Raw genomic sequence first — 5,383 nt, forward strand, 5'->3', positions numbered from 1 at the left:
TTCCCCACCAAAACTTGTGGTGACAGAGAGGGTTTTACCCTTTTCTGTCCCAACTTCACTTCAGATTAGAAAACAACTGTTGGCTTTTTGCTTTGTTTTTCGTTAAAGAAAGATTAAATTACCCAAGCTTAAACATGCAAGCAAGCCAAAATTTATACAAATTTAATGATAGTTTAAGAGGGGATTAATTTTATTTCAGGTTTCAACTCTGTGCTTAAGAGCAGCACCACATTTATTACCATATTAGAGGAGTCATCGCTCACCCCACTAATTCGGAAAGCCATAGATGCATTAACATTTACTGACATAGTGCACTGCTTCCCTGTTTAAAGGAAGAGGGATAAAACCCCTTACAAGTCCATTACTCAAAGTTTTGGGTTTTACCACATGTAGCTTAGTGTCAGCCAGAGGCACAATGATGGCATGTCTAGCCATTTTGTAAGAGAGAGAACACGAAAAGCCCTCTCTCTTCATATTATGACAATTTTAATCTACTCCATAAGTATAGCCACTATATCTAGTAGTAAGAGAAAAAAAACAACTATTTTATGTGCAATGCCTAAGCAAGTTTGTGGCAACACCGGAACCTGCTCTCACGGGGCACAGAAAGCTGCCCAACTCAAGCTCAGCAAAGTGTGCACTAAAAGCCACTGGTGGCCGTGAAGTCAATGCTTCCCCATGCTGGCCACTGCTCATTCCTCAGAAGCAGGGTCATCCTCCGAGTAGCAGGATTATGGTCCCTCAGCACAACCCTCTTACTCCCAAAGTCCAGCTTTTCCTCCTTAGATACAAAATGATATAAACTCTTAGCAGATATAGGATAGAACTATTTTTTTGAAAATTAATACATGATAAACATGTGTTAGACAAAACTAAAAACTAATCCAATCAAGGATAACATAAATGGTGAGTTCTAGGAAGTTTTGATTTTTATCTCTCAGATAGATGTTCTCTTTAACATGCCTTAAATATAGTATCTATAAAATATAGGCATATATGTGTGTAAATACATGTACATTTGGTGATATATATATATATGTATATACACATACATATATATGTGTATACACACACACACACACACACACACACATATATATATATATATATATTTGTTTGTAATTATGATATGTTGTGGGTTGCCCTGATGCTGATTGTATTCTGATATTAATTCTGATTTCCTCAGAGGGGCTGCCTGTGACCAGCAATCAATCACATACTCAGGTGATCTCAAGTGAACCTTTTCCCCATTTTAATTGGTCAACAAAGGCTAGAGCTAGGCTATAATAACTGGATTGTATGATTTTTATATGGGCTTATTGGGGTTAGAAATTACTACAACATTGATACATTTTAAAAAACCATATTGTGGGAATTCTTTCATTTAAGTTTACCTTATTCTGTGGTAGCTAGTTTTCCCTTGTGTGGCTAAGTTCTGATAACAGTGCTATAATCAACAGCATTTATATAGGTATGTACAAAAGTAAAAAGCAAAGACTCAGCCTTTGGAAGCAAAGATGTTTATTAAATTAGGGTTGACGTGCATGTGTTTGGGGTGCACATGTGTGTATGTGGGGGACAATCTCATGTGGTGACATCCACCTTGACTTTTGCTGGGACCTGAGTGACATGCTGCTTGGGCGAAGCCCCACAGCTCTGGCTAGCTCTGTTTCCACTCTACAGCATCACAAACACCACCATGTTTGGCTTTTTACGTGGCTCCAGGGGACTGAACTCAGGTTCTTATGATTATGGGGCAAATACCTTTCAGACAAAGCCACCTCTTAAGCCCTTATTAAGCTTCATCTTTACATTTATTTATTTATTTATTTATTTATTTATTTATTTTTACATTTTTATTTAATTTTATACTACTCATGCATTTAATTTTATACTTGCTATGTAACCCAGACTGGCCTCGGTCTCACTGTCCTACAGCCTCAGCCTCATAATACCCTAATTAAAGGCAGGTGGCACAACACCTGGCTGGAGGTGGAGTTTTTTTTAAAAGTGATGTCTTGATACCCTAAACAAAACTAGATAAAGCTGTTTCTTTGTAGCTATGTAATAGTATGGTATCACAAAGCACTAAGTATTTCATAATACAATAATGGAAAATGAATCTGGGTTGTTGTTAAAATCATAATATTCAAAGCTGAATATTTAATTTGTTCATCTTTTGTCTTGCTTTTTAGTTAATTTTTTGTCAGATAACAGAATAATTACCTGCCTTAAAAGTCACTGTTTTAAGACACAACTTAGGTAGGTTTGGTGGAATATATCAGTGATCACAATGACTCTGTCTCAAAAACAAACTAGCAAAAAAGTGCCTTTAAAAAAAAAAAAAAGGTATAATTCCATGGCTTTAGCAACTTTATGAACTTTATACCACCATCACCATGATTTAATTCAAGAGATTTACATCACCCCCAAAAGAAATCTCATATACATTGCTAACAGTCACCATCCCACCCTATCTCCACACGCTAGTCCCTGGCAACCATAACTCCCCCACCTCTGGTTTTCAATAACTGAAATCAAATAACATGTGATTTTTATGAATGGCTTTTTCCGTTTAGCTTGTTTTCATCCACCCTGAAACATCTATCAAGGCTTTGTTAGTTTTGTAGCTTAGTAATAATCTAGTACACATACTATTCTTTTGTTAAATGAACACACTACCAATTTATCCTTTAAATAGTCTCATTTCTATACATAAGGTTAATACAGTTCTCAGCACTCAACGGAGAGGCATCTGTGCAGTGGGCTGTGGCTAAGACAGAGGCTCACAAGTGGTCACAGGGCAGAGAAAACGCGCATGTGTTCTGTTAGGCTACAAGTGGTACACCTGTATTTTATCTGCTCCCCACAGAGCTCAGGGAACATAAGATGTGGCAGAAATACTCTAAAGAGCCAGAGGTTGGGAGAACTAGAGAAAAACAATATTTTCTGCACATGCTGAGTTGCTGCATTAGTGCACTTACAAGCAACCTTTGTTGCCTGCACAAGACCTGAGCAGGATCAAGCCAGGCATCATTGTAGCACAGAGTTCGGAGGGGCTCAGAAGCCCCTCCCCCTAGCTGTAGAGCTTTGTGGCTGCTAGGAGAGCAAGCGTCGGCAGACATGCAGTGTACACAGACACTACAAATCAGACTCAGGTTATTTTTTAAAAAGAAGAGAAAGACATGAAATTTGGAGGCATATTTTGGAGGCTAGGAGGACTTAGTGAGAATATGATCAAAATGCATTATACCTACACGTTGTAAAATTCTCTCTCTCTCTCTCTCTCTCTCTCTCTCTATATATATATATATATATATATATATATGTATATACTTATATATATCTACATATATATATATGTATATACTTATATATTCTTTTTAATATTTTATTTATTTTATGAATGTGAGTACACTGTTGATCTCTTCAGACACAGCAGAAGAGGGCATTGGATCCCATTATAGATGGTTGTGAGTCACCATATGGTTGCTGGGAATTGAACTCAGGACCTCTGGAAGAACTGTCAATGCTCTTAACCACTGAGCCATCTCTCCAGCCTAAAGTATATATCTTAAACAATTCATTGTTTAAATAAATCCCATTTATTTATTCATTCAATTGATAAACATTTGTTATGTTTTTACCTTTTCCTATTATGAATTACACTGCTATAAACATCCAGATACAGGTTTTTGTATGAATATGTTCCTTCTTTGTATTTTTGCATTGTTTGTGATGGTCTCTGGCCTCTAAGCTGGCTTCTTACAAAGCTGAGGATGGCCTTGAACTTCTGATCTTGTTGCTCCTACCTCTTGAATGCTTGGGACAGAATCCAGAGATATGGGCACGATAGGCAGGCACTCTACCACCTGACCGGCAGTCCCTGCATTTGATGTTCTTGAAGGGTGAAATGGCTGGGTCCTGCAGCAATTTCACATCTGACATTTTGAGACCCTGACAACTGCCTTGCTCAGAGACTGCCACATTTGCTTCGGCGTTAACAAGTTGAGAGTTTAGTCCTACGCATTCTCATGACACTCGTGACGCCCACGTTTCTTTTTTAAAAGTATAAGCATCGTGTGAGGTGGAACACCACTGCAGTTTTGATGTGCATTCTCTAAAGGCTGGTGAATTTTAGCAGCTCTTCATCTTAGCCATTGTTCTCCTCTGAACAACACGTATAAAAATGCTGTGTTCGTTTGAACTTTGTCTTGTATTTTGTCCCTGAGTTGCAAGCATTTTTTGTAGGTTCTGTATACCAAGCCTCAGTGGATGGATGATTTTTTTTCCTTCAGTTTGTTGTCTCTTCACTTTCTTAGTTATACTCTTTGACCCACAAAGGTTTTTACTTTTGCTAAAGTACAGTGCCCCTGACTTTTCTATGCTTTTGCTGTCTGTCAGAGCTTTGCCTGTCCAAAGTCACAAATACACTTTTCACTTGTAAGAGTTTTGTAGTGTTAACTCTTGCATAGTATAAAACAATTTTTAAATAGTTTGTTCATTGCTATCACATATATGTATATATACATTTATATAGAATGAAGTTAGAGTCCAAATTCCTTCCTTTTCCTGTCAGTATCTGGTGTTCTATCATCTGCTTGCCTTGTTAGCTCTGTGCAGTGCTCACATCTTTTCCCTGTTTCTTTCTATTTTACTATTTTAGGATGTTTGTTTGAATTTGTAATGCTCCTCTGGCTAGAAAGAAAGGTAGTCACATGGATTGTAAATTTTTTCTCACTGTGCTTGTTAGTTGTTGTTGTTGTTATTGTTGTTGAACTTCTCAACCTTACACAAGCTAGAGTCACTGGAAGGGGGAACTCCTTTTGAGGAACTGTTTTCATCAGATTGGCCCATAAGCAAGTCTGAGGGGCATTTTCTTGATTGATGATTAATATGGGAGGACTCAGCCCACTGAGGGGAGCACCACCCCTGAGTAGGTAGTAGGTGGTACTAGGTTATATAGGAGGAGGTCACTAAGCATGTCAGAGTGTGCTGGTTTGACTGAGAATGGGCCCCATAGGGTCATTTATTTAAATACTTGGTCCCCAGTTGAGGGAACTGTTTGGGAAAGATTAGGAGATGTGACCTTGTTGGAGGAGGTGTGTCATTAAGGATGAGTTTTAAAATCTCAAAAGTCCAGGCAGGCCCAGTCTTCCTTTTATAAGTTGTCTTGGTCATAGTGTTTTGCTACAGAAATAGAAACATAACAAAACTAAGACACAGGGGAAGCGAGCCATTAAACAGTGTCCCTCTGTGGCCAAGTTCCTTTGGTCATGGTGTTTATTACAGTAATAGAAAGAAAACTAGGACACTCGCTTGCTGATTAAATTTGTTTGTGGTCAAGTTAATTCCTTGGCATTTCTTGTTTTGTAGTTTGGCT

The 5,383-nt window shown here is 38.0% G+C and overlaps 1 non-coding gene across 1 annotated transcript; it reads right to left on the bottom strand.

Annotated features, from left to right (window-relative positions):
- Positions 1 to 417: 417 nt before the first annotated feature.
- Positions 418 to 556, bottom strand: LOC117704741 (small nucleolar RNA SNORA29). The gene has a single exon (XR_004606276.1). It is a non-coding gene; the product is annotated as a small nucleolar RNA SNORA29 (small nucleolar RNA).
- Positions 557 to 5,383: the final 4,827 nt, after the last annotated feature.

The sequence above is a fragment of the Arvicanthis niloticus genome, chromosome 2 (assembly GCF_011762505.2).
Source record: "Arvicanthis niloticus isolate mArvNil1 chromosome 2, mArvNil1.pat.X, whole genome shotgun sequence".
Classification (NCBI taxonomy): domain Eukaryota; kingdom Metazoa; phylum Chordata; class Mammalia; order Rodentia; family Muridae; genus Arvicanthis; species Arvicanthis niloticus.